This window comes from Argentina silus (assembly GCF_951799395.1).
Source record: "Argentina silus genome assembly, chromosome: X".
Taxonomy (NCBI): Eukaryota; Metazoa; Chordata; class Actinopteri; order Argentiniformes; family Argentinidae; genus Argentina; species Argentina silus.
Genome location: NC_139653.1, coordinates 53,143,366 through 53,162,552, shown reverse-complemented (window position 1 = coordinate 53,162,552; position 19,187 = coordinate 53,143,366).

The window sequence follows — 19,187 nt, the reverse complement described above, 5'->3', positions numbered from 1 at the left end:
ACCATTATTACTGTATAACTACAGTGTTAAACTGTTACCATTACTGTATAACTACAGTGTTAAACTGTTACCATTACTGTATAACTACAGTGTTAAACTGTTACCATTACTGTATAACTACAGTGTTAAACTGTTACCATTACTGTATAACTACAGTGTTAAACTGTTACCATTATTACTGTATAACTACAGTGTTAAACTGTTACCATTACTGTATAACTACAGTGTTAAACTGCTACCATTACTGTATAACTACAGTGTTAAACTGTTACCATTACTGTATAACTACAGTGTTAAACTGTTACCATTACTGTATAACTACAGTGTTAAACTGTTACCATTACTGTATAACTACAGTGTTAAACTGTTACCATTATTACTGTATAACTACAGTGTTAGACTGTTACCATTACTGTATAACTACAGTGTTAAACTGTTACCATTACTGTATAACTACAGTGTTAGACTGTTACCATTACTGTATAACTACAGTGTTAAACTGTTACCATTATTACTGTATAACTACAGTGTTAAACTGTTACCATTACTGTATAACTACAGTGTTAAACTGTTACCATTACTGTATAACTACAGTGTTAAACTGTTACCATTATTACTGTATAACTACAGTGTTAAACTGTTACCATTACTGTATAACTACAGTGTTAAACTGTTACCATTACTGTATAACTACAGTGTTAAACTGCTACCATTACTGTATAACTACAGTGTTAAACTGTTACCATTACTGTATAACTACAGTGTTAAACTGTTACCATTACTGTATAACTGCAGTGTTAAACTGTTACCATTACTGTATAACTGCTTGCCCTTTCTTTCTACTGCAGTGTGTTGTGCCCCTAGGTTTCTCTCTTCTCTCTTTTCATCAATCTTAGGACCTGGCACTAGCCGTTGGTCTCCCAGCAGAAGACCCTCCCGGAGGAAGGACACTCCTGTTTGAAGACTACAGTCCCTCACAGCCAGTGGAAACTCAAGGTAGAATTTTTGTATTGCTCATCTATCTACCTGCTCAGTAGGCAATCACTAGGGCCAGACTTGTAATGAGTCCTTGTTAGATTAGATTTACTGCAGTGTGCATCATGTTCTGGCTTTCTCTTCTGATCTATTTATTAGGAACGTTGATCTTTTAGGTACCGAGACCTTTGACCTTTACTCACAGCCAGTGAGAACTTGAGGTAAAGTTGTAGTAAAGAGGCAAATGTTTTAATAAAGCCATACTTATTGTGAACATTCTCTCTGTGTGTATGTGTGTGTGTATGTGTGTGTGTGTCTGTGTCTGTGTCTGTGTCTGTGTCTGTGTCTGTGTGTGTGACAGTGAGTGAGATTCAATTGTGATAATCATAATTGATAATTGTGGTGTGCACAGGTTGTTGGGAGTTCAGTGGAAGCTAAGAGTAGCCTACATGCCCCTCTAGTGTGCTCCTTTATCCAAAGAGACTTACAACAAATATATTTGTTTAAGTAAGTAAATCATCTATCCATCAGTCATCATAACATAATCAAGTAATCAATGTGTTCTCATTTTAGCTTTCTCTCTGGAAGGTGGGTGGAAGCACAAGTATTACATTCACATCTTTGGCTTATTTGTTCATTTATTTGACTTGACTCTTCTAGCATGTCTTGAAGAGGCTTTTTGTAAAAGGTTGGTTTCTGTTATAGCCAAAGTATTTATTCGATTCCCATCATGTGAAAGCTATGTGTGTTAAAACATTTGAGCATTCATGTAGTATTTTGACAGTCAGTTTAGTGTCTTACAATTTGTGTTGTCTATGTCTAGTGAACACAATGGAGTTTTAAGTTTTTTTGAGGAGGTAAGATTCTACATTGAAAATGATGTGTACCACCAATCCACCATTTTCAAAGGCGATGCTATGAATGCTACTGTCAGAAAGGCAACCAGGCAGTAGAGTGCAAATACAGTAGTGGTAGTAGTAGTAGTAGTAGTAGTAGTAGTAGTAGTGGGTAGTACAGTTTTTGGTAGTACAGTTTTTGGTCGTACAGTTTTTGGAAGTACAGTTTTTGGTTGTACAGTTTTGGCAACACTAAGGTTCAGTTGTTCAATGTAGTTTAACCTAATTGAGTGTACATGTTGACACCTCAATAACTTTTGACTTTAATTTAAACACTATTTATTAGCAAATCTTCAACAATAGCAGGCTCTAATTACATTTTAGTTTTTCCTAGACAACCACTTGTATTACATTGGTAGTAGTGGACTGCTAAAGCATCTGGTTGTGATGAGCAACGAGGAGAGGGGGAGAGGGGGAGGGGGGAGAGGGGGAGAGGAGGAGAGGGGAGAGGGGGAGAGGAGGAGAGGGGGAGAGGGGGAGAGGGGGAGAGTGCTCACCGAGGTACTGGTGGACACCGAGGCAAAAAAAGGACTCAAGCAAAAGTCAGCTCAGCCTATTAGTGTGAATATGTCATTGTTTCTGTTTTCAATTCCAATAAAGGACAATGGCAAATTAATGACTAAATATAATTCTGATGTAATATGTAATGTATATGTTTTCAGTGTCCAAAGTGTCAACTCAATGACACCATAAAAACCCAGCCCTCTATAATGCACCCCATCGTAGTTTGTGAGGCGTGGTCAGTCCTCTGCATCGATTTGATTGGGCCTTTTCCCACCACACCAACTGCCCTCACAATGACCGGCCTGTTCACCAAATGGGTGGTTGCAGAGCCCCTGAGGAGCGGGTCTGCAGCAGATATGTCATCTGCGACTGTTGGCAAGCTGTTTGATTTTGGACTGGTGGACAAAATCACCACTGACCAAGGCAGGGAGTTTGTGAACCAGGTGTGTAGTTTTACCCTTCCTGTGCTGCTTTATGTTGGGTAATGAAAATGTTGAAACTTGGAACCCTGCAGCTGATGTAATTTATTTGAGATCAATTAAGCCGTATTCACGATCGTCAAACAGTGCGTCACCTTAGCCTACCATCCTCAAGCGAATGGCCAAGACGAACGCACAAACCAGACCATCGAGAGGACTCTGGCAAAGTACACTAATGAGACCCAGAACATCTGGGGTGTCCATTTGAAGGCTGTTGTGTACGCCATCAACACTTAAAAGCAGGTCAGCTAAAGAGATGGGGTTTTTTGCAATTAAAGTGACAATTTACAGTAACAAATTCATAAGGTAGACATTTTTTCCACCCGCACCCAAAAATGCCTCTGGCTTTGAACTTTGAAGTCCTATGGGTGATGACTCTGTCATCGGTAATCCAGCTGATGACATAGACAACACGATTGAGCAGGTTGAGGCCTTCCATGCAGAGGTTAGTTTTCTTTGAATGTTGGTCTTCTTTCAGCTGTACTTATGGGTTTTGGTCAACATCGAAAAGGCCCAGGGCATTCAGAAGGCAGCCTTCGAGTCCAGGAAGAGGAAACAAGTAAAATCGTTTCACATACATGAGGGAGAAGAAGTCCTGAAGGCCAACAAAAGGAAACAGGGTTGGAAAAGGGGATGCTTGGAGAACAACTGGACCTTACAGAGTGGAAGCTGTCTCTGGGAAGGGTGTTGCTACTCTGGCAGACAGTTCAGGAGTCATTCTTCAACAGAAGGTTAATGTTTCTCAATTTAAGCTGTTCCTGAAGTGAGAGCAGCAACAAGGTATGAAGAGAAATAGTGAAAACTTAGAAATGCTCAATGCATATTTATTTTTACTCCCTTAACTTTTTCCAGAGACTGGTCCGGACACGGTCCATGTGGAGGTTTTGTCAGATCCGTCAGCTACACAAACCTCCACGGCTCAGTGTGAGTAGATTCAACATATTCTAACTATCTTTTGAAACATTAGGGACAGATCAGGGTTTTTTTCTTGTGTGAAATGTGAAAGATTATTTTTTTCCCTTTATGGTTTCTTAACAAAGGGTCAGCCATAGAGGAAGACCATGCCTACTGTGGCATCAGTCAGACTGAGGCTGAGACAGGTCAGAGGTCAGAGCAGGTTTCAGCTGAGGGAGTTAGTTCACCTGACAGTGTTATGCTACACTAATGTACTGTATGTGTCTCCATAACATAATGATTGGTTTGATATAACTAATCAACTCCTTGAAACATTTACAACAGGACAGAAAGCATTTTTCTACTGAATGTTTCCGAATGCAGCTAGTGGCGAGCAATTCTATGGTATTCATTTGTTTCTTGGTGGCGTGACTGGACTAACCTCCGAGAAGTTGGTGACCATGCACGATCTTGCTTGAGGGTATGAAGGGCAAGAAAACTGCATTATATTAGGTGTATTACGTTATTGGGTTTTATCGTCAATGTCTTAATCACCTGATATTGCTGTATTGACATGCGCAATCCAGAAATAAGTCATCAAGTTAATACCCAAACAGGGTCTCCGTCCAGACACCAATGCCGGTCCTCTCTACAGTTAGTCCATCAGTTTATCCAGTCCTCTCTACAGTTAGTCCATCAGTTTATCCAGTCCTCTCTCTAGTTAGTCCATCAGTTTATCCAGTCCTCTCTCTCTCTAGTTAGTCCATCAGTTTATCCAGTCCTCTCTCTAGTTAGTCCATCAGTTTATCCAGTCCTCTCTCTAGTTAGTCCATCAGTTTATCCAGTCCTCTCTCTAGTTAGTCCATCAGTTTATCCAGTCCTCTCTCTCTCTAGTTAGTCCATCAGTTTATCCAGTCCTCTCTCTCTAGTTAGTCCATCAGTTTATCCAGTCCTCTCTCTCTAGTTAGTCCATCAGTTTATCCAGTCCTCTCTCTACAGTTAGTCCATCAGTTTATCCAGTCCTCTCTCTAGTTAGTCCATCAGTTTATCCAGTCCTCTCTCTAGTTAGTCCATCAGTTTATCCAGTCCTCTCTCTCTCACTCCTAACTCTGATTGTGTTAACTCCTAACTCTGATTGTGTTAACTCCTAACTCTGATTGTGTTAACTCCTAACTCTGATTGTGCCACTAGTTTATAAATTCTGTTCTTCTTATTATCATGTTTAAAATAATACTGCAGATCTGCACGTTTGGACCACATAAGTGATTTTTGGCAAAACAACTCTACTATTCTATTCAAAATCTATTCTACTAAGAACTATTGTGTGATGTTCATATATTTATTTATTGTAATATTGTACTTTTATTCATCTTTATTCTCACATCTTTAAATGTTCCAATATATGAATTGTCATCTCACCTGTAGCCTAAGCAACAACAAAATATAATTTCAGGAACTGTAGTGGAAGACATCCTAATTTTCCACTGAAGTAGCCGCCATCTTGTGAATGTTTGGTGAAGGAGGATGGTAGAATTCCCTCAAGGTGCTCTGCCTCTATTCTAGTACAGTAGTTATGTTGCCAGTTATATTCTGCTAGGACGCAGTTCCCTGACTCCTTGCAAGTGTTTCAGGTGCCTACTCAAAACCAGCAACATACTGAATTTTCGGCTGGACCACAGCCAGCAACAGGGCAGGTTTCAGAGCCATGGAGCCTTCTGTCCAGCACCTGGAGGAGGAGAATGAGCCCAGCTGCAATCACTGGGTCAGTCCAGAGGCTCAGATGCAGCAACAGGCAGAGCTGTTTGCTGAATGTCAAAATGTCACAGCTAGTGAGAGGAGGTCCCTCTCTCGCTCTCACTCTCCCTCCCCCACTTACGACCTCTCCTCCTCACCCCCGCCCGTGTCCTTCTGTAACATGTACCCCTATGTCTTCTACAGACCCTCTCCTCCTCACCCCCGCCCGTGTCCTTCTGTAACGTGTACCCCTATGTCTTCTACAGACCCTCTCCGCCCAGCCCTCTTGCAGAATCTGAGGAAGATGAAGGTGAAGAAGGCTTGGAGTATGCAGCATCCCATGCTGCTCCATGGTGCCAGGATTTTATGGAGAGTGTCAGAAAGAAGGACTTCTCCAAACTCCGGGTCTGACCTAGGCCTACCTGATGATCCCCACTGCTCTTCGGGGAGTCCGGAGAGTATGCCAAGGAAGGTCTACAGCGGGACATCATACCCCAGCCTGCAGTTGAAGACAAGAATGAGGGGGGGCGCTAGTGTGCAGCGGATGGAGTAAGACGTGCTTTTGAGAGCTCCTCTCAGTTTGGTTTTAATTGTTTAAATTTGCCGTCTAACCCTTTCAGTCAAGTTTGCTCTCAAAACGTATCATAACCTGTTTATCCATCTCTACATGATCTAGACCTGCATAAAAAGTCCCGAAAATGCCGAACAAATGAAAGGAAAAAGCTAAAAATGAACACCTAGCAAGCTTCATGGCTAACGAAGGTGAAGCTGATGAATCAGACTCTAATGGCGAACACTGCCCACCAACAGGTGCAAAGTGGAAAGAGGTGTCAGACGCAATTCTGAAAACCATTAACGACTGGTTTGACCAATTTGAAACGAAGTTTGTATCTCTTCATTCCTCACAAAATATTTTAGCTGGCTGAATGGATTCCATGGAAGAGATGGCCTCAGACCATGAATCCCGCCTGACTGTAATGGAGAAAACCATAAGCGAGCTACAAGGAAAACACTCGCCTCCGAGCCAAAGCTAACAACCTAGAGGGCCGTTCTCTCCGCAATAACATCAAAATTGTGGGCATTCCAAGAGAGGAGAGGGGAAAACCGACAGTTTATGAGCGCCCTTATCCCCAAACTGCAGGGTGAGACACACTTCCAAAAACCAGTGGTCACTAATAGTGCACACCGCACCCAACAGCCAAAGCCCACGAAGGGAGCCAGGCCTCGCACGCTCATTGCCAGGGTCCACCACTACCAGGAGAAAGAGATGATAATACGACGTGGTCGACAACGACCCCTGGAGTGCAACGGACAGCGAGTTTTCATCTACCCAGGTTACACAGCTGAGGTGATGGAGGAGCGGCGCGGGTTCCGCGAGGTTATGCCAGCCCTGCGGGAGTTGGAGCTGAAGCACAGCCTGCGTTTCCCTGCCGAACTCCATCTCCAACAGAACGGGCAGCCGAGATTTGTTGACGGGAACCTAAGACACAATGCTGGAGATGGATAGTCAGGATGGCTCCGCTGGACAGTGGAGATATTTGCTGAGAGCATCAAGGAATACCTCAAAATATTTAAAGATGGTATCACTTTACATTTTCTATATTATTTGAACGGCGGAGGGGGCAACTGACTTGCCACAGCTTGATATTTGTTTATAGGCTGGTTAGTTAGCGGGCTTTTAGAGAGGCGCTCTTACAAGCCACACGCTCGGCGGTCCTCACTAAGCGATATGTGGAAGGTGATGCTTCGTTTGGGGAAGTGTCTGTGGGGATGGGGTTTGGTGGTTGTTTGCTTCAATGTTGTTCAGAGCTGCCAGACTTTCTGTTTCTTTTTATTGCCAATTTTCACCCTGGTGTACCTTTTTAGGCTGTTTTTATTTTCCCAGCTTTATACATGTCAGGGCTTAACGGTGTAAATCAGGTAGATATGAGTAAAATAACATTGGTTTCATGGAATGTACGTGGGCTTGGACATGCAGTCAAGCGGGGTAAAGTGTTTGCACATTTAAAATCTCTTAAAGCTGACATCATTTTTATACAAGAAAGTCTTATCAAAGCTACAGAGCAGAGGCGACTGAGAGCTAACTGGATATCTCAAGTATATCAGTCACCTTTTACATCAAAAGCTAGAGGTGTTGCCCTTGTTTTCTGCAAGAATATCCCATTTCAGCTTGCTTCAATTGCCACAGATCGAGATGGCAGGTATATTATGATTCCTGGAAATTCGCTCCCTGTCACACTACTGAATATATATGGTCCAAATATTAATGATCCAAACTATTTCCGCAAAGTGTTTGATTTAATTCCATACCTCAGTACCACCAGTCTGTTAATGGGCGGCGACTTTAACTGTTACCTTGACCCATACCTTGATAGGCTCTACTCCTGTACTCCACCCGCCATTGCATCTGTCCAAACATTAAATAACCTGATTAAGTAGAAATATGGTAGATATCTGGAGACTACAACACCCAATGGACAAAGACTATTCGTTTTTCTCTCATGTCCATAAATCCTACACAAGAATTTATTATTTTCTAGTGGACGCAAAATGATCTAACATTGATCATACTAAATATCATAACATAGTAATATCAGACCATAATCCAGTATCACTAGAATTGAAGCTTGCTTTGCCCAAACAAAACTATTGTTGGCGCCTTAACCCGTGGTTGCTTACAGACCAAGTGTTTATTAACTATATGACAGCTCGGTTTGAGGAGTACCTTGAGGTTAATGATACAGGGGAGGTGGCAGATTCCACACTATGGGAGGCCCTTAAAGCAGTTATGAGAGGTCATATCATTTCCTTTGAAGCCTCTGAAGAAAGGGAACAACGCCATCGACTGGTGGAGATTGAAAATACACTCCCAACTCTTGAACAGTCTTATAGGAACTCTCTTTTGCAAGAACATTATAATAACATCTTGAATTTAAAATATGAATATAACCGCATTCTTAGTGGAAACATTGGTAAACTCTTACTCAAGCTCAGACAGAGACACTTTGAGTTGGGTGACAAACCGGAGAGGTTGTTGGCCAGACAACTGAAGGGAGCACAGGCATTTTGTGCAATCCACAAAATTAAATCCAAAACAGGTGATTTGTTAACTAACCCTAGGGAAATAAACAACTGCTTTAAAGAATTTTATTCAGAATTATGTACCGCCAAGTCTCAGGCCACTAGTGCAAACCTTGCCATCTTCTTTGATTTGCCAAAGCTGGATGAATCATCTAGGTTAGAACTAGACTCAAATTTTTCTTGCAGCGTGTGGTCAGACAGGAAGACATCTGTCTCCCTTACTCTTTGATGTCGCTCTGGAGCCCCTCGCTATAGGAATCAGGAGTCACCCCAATATCAGGCGTATTAAGATAGGAAACCTGGAAGTCGTGTAAGCCTTTATGCAGATGATACATTGTTATATCTCTCTGACCCAGAAGACTCTGTTCCTCCCTTGTTAGATTTTATTAAATAATTTGACAAGCTCTCTGGCTACACAATCAACTGGGGTAAGAGTGAGTTCATGGCTCTATCGGACAGTATAGATTCAGATTTCCTTAATGCTCTACCATTTAAACTTGTATATGATCACTTTACATACCTAGAACTCAAAATACTCCAAAATCCTACTTTTATTTAAACTCAACTATGCTGAGATGGTCACCAAGCTAAAACTGAACAGAGAAGTGGAGGATTCTGCCCTTACCTATGGTGGCGCGTATCAATGGTGTACAGTAAACATGTTGTCCCCCACCAATGATGTAGTGTCCCCCTATAAAAGGAGAGAAAGCTGTGAATGAAGCAAGACATTTATTTATAATGACAGTCCGATTGTGACCACCATGCTGTGACCAAAGAGAAAAATTATTTGGACGCCATTAGGCCACTATCGTACAAACACTGTTTTGATATAAGATGCCTTCACTTCAAACACAAATTTCATCAATAGGTGAAGACAACAGATTTGCACGGCCAATATTTCCACCAGTCTTACTTCTTACAGATTTGCGCTGATTTCTTAAAATGTTCTTCCCAAATTCGTGAGGCGATATGCCAACTAGGAGCCGTGTCCACCAAACGCGTTTTTGCCTCCAACAATGCGGAGTGGAAGAAGACGTGACTGTTGTTGCTAGGCAACCTCATACCGTGCTTTAGCGGTCAAGGTGGCTAGCAACGATTAGTGATTATGCAAACGTGAACTTCGTATACATTTCTATGCAAGTAACAGAGTAGCTTGCTAGCAAGAAGGGGTGAAATACATTTAGAGAGTGTTTGTTTCATACAAAGAGTGTAGATTTATTCCAGGAATTGTACATCCTAACATCCTACACATTGACATCCTAATTTTCCACTTAAGTACCCGCCATCTTGTAATGTTTTTGTTTGTCGCTCCTCCGTCAATTTGATTGGTTTCTTGGCCCCAAGTGACGTAGATGCGAGGCGCTCCACTCCAAAAGTTGAAAACAATTCAATATGAGAAATCAATAATAATAATAATAATAATAATAATAATAATAATAATAATGACAATTCAATATGAGAGCAGCACTCTCTGACCCATCTTTCACTGTTCATCGGTAAATACTTTTGCAAAGAAATTTGCTGGAGAGAAACGTCAATATCAAGAGAGGTTGAATCCACTGCACTTTCCTAATGAGCGGTTTCCTAATGGCGGACCTTTCAGCGCAAGCCCTGCCAGACCTTGTGTCGAGCACAGCCAGACTGAAGGTGGAGAAGGTGAACAAGACAGAGCAGGTACAGATGAAATAAGATTGTTGATATTTTTAATATATGTAAATTGTCTCCCGGTAATTGATCCTATACAGGCCTCCAACTAATGGGTTAAATCCTCTACCTAAAGGGTCTTACCCTACTAGGATTCAAGAAGATAAAAATAATCTAGTGTCGAACAGACTCACCCTGCTATTGACCGTCTACTTCCCACAGTTTCCCCTGCTACCGGTTAATACCAAGCCCTGTAAGTGACCTAGAAATTAGGACTCGAAAGCCCCAGTGGTTAAGGACGGCTCTATTCTTCTATGAGTGGCAGTTGGTGTAGTTGCAGGAATCAGATTTATAGATGAGGACAATTCATCCAAAGGGCATATTTCAATACAGAGGCTAGAATAACCATCCAGATCCTTTGGTGTAATATGTACAGTGTAATCTATCTTTTTATGTTTAACAAGGAGGATAACACATCATTTCAGGTGGTAAGTACTATACTACAAGTATAAATCTACTAAAACTTTTCCTTGGTTTGCAGAGTTGTTCTTTATTCAAGCATTAAATATGACAGCAGGATAATACAAGATATCAATAAAGTGATTTAATTGAAAAAGAATAAAAATACAAAAGAAGATGAAAAGTAATTACTGTAAGTCTAAATACCGAGGGTTACAAATTCTCCCGTTCTCTCACTCTGGTCCATCACCGCCTCCGCAGTCGAAGGACTCCGATGGTTCTCAAAGTAAAAAGAAAGAAAATATATTGAAAATGCGATTCTGGTCGATTCTGGTCGATCACCAGACCCTCGGCCGAGGGATTCCCGATCTCCGAGTAAAAAGAAAAAAAATAGAAGACCCAAAGTAATTAAAGCAAACCCACGCGATAGAAAAGGAAAATCAAAGGAATTAAAGAAATCATCGAAATGAACTAAAATAAAATAAATCAAAGAAATTGAAGTGAAAGTAAATAGATTGGAGTAAAACGTCTTACCAAAAAGTAAAGGAAATAAAACCAAATACTGATAGACATTATACGTAGTTCTTGAAGTAAAATAAATCCCGATCTGGCTGTCCCTAGTCTGTCTAACTTGTAATCACTTTAGAGAGGCACAGTACAGCGACTGTGGCCATTGCCGAAATACTCTCGAATCCTCTATCAGCCCGGCCGATTTCCCCGAAGCAGCACTGTATCCTCAGTCGAGAATCTACAATGGCCCACCTCCCAGTTCAAGTGAAGTGTCACTCAACCCGTAGCAATCCCTTTCGCTGATTATAGGCAGCCAAAAGAGTGAGCCCACTTCTGATACTAACAGCAATTCAGACTGGGGGCTTTCCTTTCGAAAACTCTCTCCAGAGAGGATTTTGGTCGTGGAACCCCGATTGGGCTCGACCTCTTGGTCTCTATAGGGATCCGTCCTTCTGGGGGATCTGTGGATCCCCCCCCCCCCACTAGATGGAGCCAGCCCCCCACGCCTGAATATCTTTTTTGTTTTAAAGGGTAGATCAGCTTTGAAATTAATAAATATAATTTAAGTTCTATCAGATAACCTCCCCTAATTGGAGAACATGAAAAGAAAATTATTATTATACTTCTACTTACTGTACAGTCTTACTGTAAAGTGACTCAATGCAAGAGAAATGAGACAGACAGAGAGGTAGTGCTCTAAAGGACCTGTCTTAAGGCGCTCCAGTTACCCAAAACTGACGAAGCTTAGGAAATCAGGCATCCTCACCAAACCAATATCTCAGGCGCAGCTGAAATCAGTTGTCAGGCATGCTGTCTGAGACCATCTAGGCACAAAGGGCATCAGGAAGCAGCTAGCTGAGTCAGTCAAGTGTGAGGTGAAACACATAACTTCAGCATGAGGGTCGAAACCAGCAGCACAACAGCCTGCTAGTGCCAACACTGCTTCTGACATGTTGAAGTGTGTTTCTCAGGTGGTCAATCCATTTAAACCCAGTGAACCCGTCTCCCGGAGGATCCTTCAGTCCTTCTACTCTGGAGCTGTGGAGAGCATCCTGGCTGGCGACATCACCGTCTGGTACGGTAACAGCACGGCCCAGGACAGGCGAGCTCTGCAAAGGGTGGTACACCTGGCAGAAAAAACCATGGGAGCTCCAACCCCCCCTCTCCATGCCCTGTACACCAGGAGGTGTAGGACCAGAGCCTATAGGATTATGAAGGACCCTCACCACCCGAAACATGGACTGTTCCAGCCGCTGCGGTCAGGAAAACGCCTCCGCTGTCATGCAGCAAGAACAGAGAGGCTAAGGCTGAGTTTCTTCCCCCACGCCATCAGAATCGTCAACGATGACCCCACCAGTGCCCCCCTCAAGTCACTCACACATGCACTGTCATCTTAACATATATGCACACACATAATCATCCATCTGCTATTTATATTGCTTACTTATATGCTTACTGGTTATACTGTTCATATTGTTTATACTGTTTATACTGTCCATATTGTATATTCTTTAGTACTTCTATTTTATTTTATTTTATTCTATTTTAAAACGTATTGTTGCACTACTCTGTGGCACTGTCACTTTTGCATTTCACTGTATACTTGTATGCACGTGACAAATAAAGAATCTTGAATCTTGAATCTTGAATCACACAGCCTACGAGATGTATTGTTCTGCTGCTCTTTTTTGTAAATTTGTGAATTTGTTATTGCTATTTTGTTAATATTTTGCTATTTTGTAAATTTCTTGTCAATATTTGCTATTTGTTGTTTATGTCCATGCACCAACCTCACCAAGTCAATTTCCTGTATGTGCAAATATACTTGGCCAAATAAAAGAATTCTGATTCTGATTCTGATTCTGATTCTGATTCTGATGACCTGTCTGGAGGATTCTCAGGGGGAATAAAAATTGCCTAAAGTACAGTGATCAATCTGATGACCCTTCAGAGGAGGTGACTGTGAATAGAGAAAACCTCAACAGCGATGTGACAACATTGACCACCAGTATTTTGGAGGAGGTCAAGGTCCAAGTCATTATAAAGATTTAACAGGTCCGCCCTAATGCATTTAGAGTGGCCACCGCAAAGGCAAGTGAAACTACCCTGGATGTGGTTCCCAATATGCTGGAGGATGTGATATTCTGGACCATGTACTGCAGGGCAACATTGGATTTATCACACATACCAGTGACTTTGAAGAGGGAATTCCAGAGCTATTAATCACCTACATTGTCGGCTTTAGAGGTGGCACAAGATAGAGGAGGCTTCCTCAAAAGTAGAAGTGATCGCCGGTGAGTTTATCAACAGCGCTTATGGCCACATCCTATGTGAGCCAGATATGTCTGAGCCAAACACCGCCGAGGGCCACGCCACTGAAGTGAGTGCTGTTCTTGGACCAATTCAGAGTGACCTCTCTGAAACTGCTGTAAGCCACACACCGTCATAAATGTCCCTCTCACAGAATGAAAGCAACAGCGACATTATTGAGGTATGTCAGGTCCCTGCAGGGAAAACAGAGGAGCAAAAAGTGATCCAAAGGAGACGACCGCCTGTGAGCGTTGTCAGCGCCATGCTCCACCAGCTGTAAGCGTTGTCAGCGCCATGCTCCACCAGCTGTAAGCGTTGTCAGCGCCATGCTCCACCAGCTGTAAGCGTTGTCAGCGCCATGCTCCACCAGCTGTAAGCGTTGTCAGCGCCATGCTCCACCAACTGAGCCACAGAGGACACATTGCTGTTTTCTTACAACGTGGTTAAACAGATGTAGCCTACAACACATTTCCCAGAGGCCTAAAGTTATGCTAAAAGATATCACTTAAGAGGTGCGTACACACACGCCCACACATGAACGTGAACCCACAAATAATGACAACTGACAAACAACTTTTGGGGCTGATGATTGACACCACACGACATACAACCACCGACAATAACTGAAGGAGTTTCGTCTGAGACATGAGGCTGTTTTGTTTGATGTATGACGTATAGCTCATTTTGATGTCAGAAGGGAAGCCAAAAAGGCAGAACAAAGGATGAAACTTGTGTGTTGTGCAACTGTTGTTCTACCCACTGGTTATAGACGCACATATAGCGTAGATATTTGAGATATCTTCTTGACACATGTTTGCAAAACAGGGTATTTTTCCTGTAAGTTGTAAACCACACAAGCACAATGTTGTTCAGACCACTTCTTTGTCAGTGTTTGGCTGTAGGTATATGCAGAGGTGTCAACTCAAACTTCAAGAAGCACGGAGAGAGATCGGGCAATAGCAAGAATGTGACCGAAAGTCAGGAACAGCTCTATTTGACCAGTATTTGCCACATCGCTTACATTGCCACAAGCAATAACTTCCCTTCTTGCCCCAGATGAGCAAAAAAAATCAAGGCATTAAAGCAAACAGACCTAAAGCAGCAAGTAGCAAGTTTAAGCAGGTGCAATGATGAGAGCAACTGGAATCACAACTTCTCTGTTAGAGAGCAGTTAAGACTGTATGTCACAGCATATACTGATATTCTATATATACATGCAAATACATGAGGAATCCGTTCCTTGCATTACAATGAGCCCATCCTCTGATTTCTACCTCCACCAGCCTCCCCTAATGTTTAGACACTGCCTCCAAAACCTGTTATTACACCTGGTTTATACTGTATATATACTGTTTCAGCTTTATCCAACATACATTTTTTGTGTTTTTTAGGAATTCATAAATGACCGCACTGAGTTTTACTTTGATAAATTCCATGGATACTGGATCGGCTTAAGTCAGTCAGCTGGAAAGGGCAGATGGCTTTGGGTTGATGGAAGTAACCTGACTGGATGGTAAGGACAATACTGTAGCCAATATTAAACATATAACACATAAGCATGTTAACTTTGACAGTGTATCAAATCATCACATCATTATCATCCTTTTATCCATGTATCTCTTAAAATCATTTTTTCATCATTTTCAATTTTGGTACTTTTCCCAGGTATTGGATGACTCAACCTTTTGGTGCCAGTGGCAATTTTGCTTTATTTATCCACAACAGTACAGGTTTGTATACCTGGGATACAGCTCATGGGAACATGAAAAACAAATGCTTTTGTGAAAATAAAGCCTTGATACTGTCTAATTAAATGGCACATTAATAGTTAATCTCTCAAAATAATTTGTTTAAAGCTTTTACAGAACATGGGATTACATTTATGTTCACATACTGTACAGATTTCTGCAGCTATAACAAAGTTTGTGCATCTCAGACTTAGATCTCAGATGTGTAATATGTCAAATATCTGTGTGCAATGTAATGAGTTCATACATAAAATAAACTATGCAATACTTTTGCTAAAACAGCAGGTTTGATGGGCACTTTGTTTTTCATGCATTGCGGCAAATTTGACATAGAATGTGCATCCTAGCATTGTGACACCATAGGTATGTGCTCATATCTAGCAACCAATATCTGAGATCTATTTCATGTTGTTTAAAAACATCCATGTCAAAAGGATGTGATCGCATAATGAGATCATATAAGAAGTATTTACTATTCAGAATCAGAATTCTTTTATTTGGCCAAATATATTTGCACATACAGGAAATTGACTTGGTGAGGTTGGTGCATGGGACAGAAAAAACAAGCAAATATTGACAAGAAATTTACAAAAAAGCAAAATATTAACAAAATAGCAATAACAAATGTACAAAGTTACAAAATAGAACAATAAAACAATACAATACATAAAACAATACAGTACTCACTGCAATGTAAGATGCTTTGAATGAAAGCATCAGCTAAATGTCATATATATATTATTAGAAATGTATATTACACAATAATGAACAGGAGAATCATATCAATGTTTGGTGCTCTTTCACATCTTTTTTTAGAGGTACTCTGTTGACTCATCTGTTTCCTCTTTCCTCCTTAACAGTCCTCTTTCCTCACCACTGTTGCTGCATCCCTTCACTATTTATGTTGCAGTGTGTTCAGTCTTTTCAGCGGCGGGCGGAGTCCCCTTTTTGTACTTCGATGACTTCTTCTTGGTGCTAGCATCGGTCTGCTGATAGAGGTCTCCAACACTTCTTCGTTTAAGTGACAGCTACAGTGTCCCCTTAAATGACTTGCTCGCTCGTCTTTGGACGTTTTCTCTTTATTGGTCGAGCGTTGTCAGCTAAACGATCTCCCGTGAGCGTTGTCAGCTAAACGATCTCCCGTGAGAGTTGTCAGCTAAACGATCTCCCGTGAGAGTTGTCAGCTAAACGATCTCCCGTGAGAGTTGTCAGCTAAACGATCTCCCGTGAGAGTTCAGGACCGCCGCCACCGTCCCTTTGGCTCTTGTTGACCTTTCGACCTGTCACTTTTTTTTTTACCTTACATTTGCATTTACATTTACATTTATGGCATTTAGCAGACGCTTTTACCCACAGCGACTTACAACAAGTACATTTGTCTAAAGTAAGCGAATCATCTATCCATCAGTCATCATAAGAAAACAAATCTATGCTAGAAGCAGGGGCCATTCACAATGCTAGAGGAAGAAAGGATTACTTTTTTTAATTGTTTTATTATTAACAGTAGAGGAACTGTACAGAGGGGTATTGGGGGGTGAAGAGGTCTTTAGGAGGGACAGTCAAGTGGTCCTCTGTGGCTCAGTTGGTAGAGCATGGTGCTAGGTTGTGGGTTTGATTCCCACTGGGACCATATATACTGAAATGTATGCACTCACTGCAATGTAAGTCGCTTTGGATAAAAGTGTCAGCTAAATGGCAAATATTATGTATTCAAATGGGAATCCTGATACTGTAAGTACTGACATGGTCCTATAGTCAGGTCAAAAAAATAAGAAGTAAAATAAGGGAAGTTCAAACGGAGCCAACAGGAAGGTGGAGGCTGTCATGAACTCAATCAATCAATCAACCTGTATTGTTGTGTCATGAACTCAATCAATCAACCTGTATTGTTGTGTCATGAACTCTCCAGTTAAATCTTCTTTTTTATCTTTTTGCTCCATTGTACTCAGCAGGCTGAGTGGTGGTGGGTTACCAGTACAGCCACCAGTACAGCCACCAGTACAGCCACCAGTACAGCCACCAGCATAGCCACCAGTACAGCCACCAGTAAAGCCACCAGTACAGCCACCAGCATAGCCACCAGCAAAGCCACCAGTACAGCCACCAGTACAGCCACCAGTATAGCCACCAGTACAGCCACCAGTACAGCCACCAGTTAGAAGCTATACTTTTCAGACAGAAAATACAGGTTAAATTGCGCTTTGATAACTGTATTGATCATTCCAACCATAAGCTTTCAGACAGAGGAAAAAGTGCCACTTCTGAAGCATCTGTACCCTTTCACAAAGCGTTCGGTCAAGCTAGGTCGATACAAATGCATATTGGCTAAATTACAACTAATTTACAATCAATAAATACAAACACATATTAGCTAAATTACAACAAATTTACGATCCATAAATCCAAACGCGTTTAGCTAAATTGAACCAGAAATTACGCGGAAATTGACATGCCGGGCATCTGAGCACGCTACCCATGCCATCTGTGCACCCCAAGTCGGATATATCCCTGCACCGGCTTGCCTTTCAGACAGAGAAAATGGGGTAGCCTTAGCGCTACGAAACTATCCCCCGAGTATGTGTAGCAAAACAGAGACTCAAGAGTCTGGCAGGAGACACTAATGTTGAACTGACCGGGAACACTGCACGAAGCAGAAGTATTATTTCAGTTCATATAAACAATAAAACAGTAACTGTCAGCATTTTCAATTCTTTATAACTCCACCATTCAGACCACATTTTAGTGTTTCGGACTACTAAGGTTTGTCCATACAGTATTTCTATCTGGGGGGAATAGCACCCAGCTGAGAAGCAGTTAGAAGAATGGGGAAGAGGTTGGATTTATATAAGCTCAAAGGTGAGTTTCAACCTCCTTTATTGATCACATCTCTCTTCCTTTCTCATCAAATTATTTGTTAAGCTTGCACGTCAAGAATGACCACAGAGTTGAATTAGAAAAAAAAAGTTTGACTGCTTAGACTTTGTACCAAAGCACAGACAGATATGTACTGTAAATGGCTGATTCAGGACTATTTTCATATCTTATTGACTCTATTCTGGATAACACCCTGCAGTTTTAATCTATTACCTCCCACTTTAGTTGTGGTGCACCTCACTGATGGAACAATCTGTAGAGAACGTTTCAGTTGGTTGCTCTGGTGCCTCGAGGGCAGTTTAAAGTTTTGATTGAGCACCTCTTGGTTGAAAAATGTTTTTGTTTTTTTCTTGATTGTGTTCTATTATGTTGTAATTTTGTATGTGTATTATGTATTATTGCAAACGGTGTGAATGCAGGGCTTCCTTGTAAAAGAGACCTTGGTCTCAAAGGGACTCCCTGCTAAAATAAAAGTTAAATAAAAACTCCCATGAACAAATTACATTCTTACCACTGCAAAAATGAGCCAATGTCTTTCTACTCCACAGAGAAAGAAGAGGAAGAAACTGCATTTATGAAGGGATGGAAAGCGAGTTCATCCAGCTTTGCCACAGCAGGTATAGGTTGAGAGAAAATCATTGATGTCCATTTTTTATTATTCAATTGAAGGAGTTTCTCTTGAGTAAGTTGTTAACTGACTTAGATTCACACATGTTTTATATACTTATCATGGACTTTTGTAAATCAAGTACTTCTTATTAATAACATCTATCCACTCCTAGTTTGATTACTAAACAAATGTTCTAAACAAGTGTGTTTTTCTTGTGTGTATGCTGACTAATTGTTATCTTACAAAAGTAGTCTAATTCTATAATCTTCTTTTCTATATCTAGTGGATGAGAAGCCTGCTCCCCACTCTCAACAGTTTAGACTGGTAGCAGTGTGTTTGGGGATGCTTTGTGCTGTCTTGCTGTCAGCCATTATAGGCCTCTGTGTCTACTGTGAGTATGTTAATGAATAATCTAATATGTCAGAATGAACAAGGGATTAATCCCATAGGAAAAGGGTATATGGTGAAT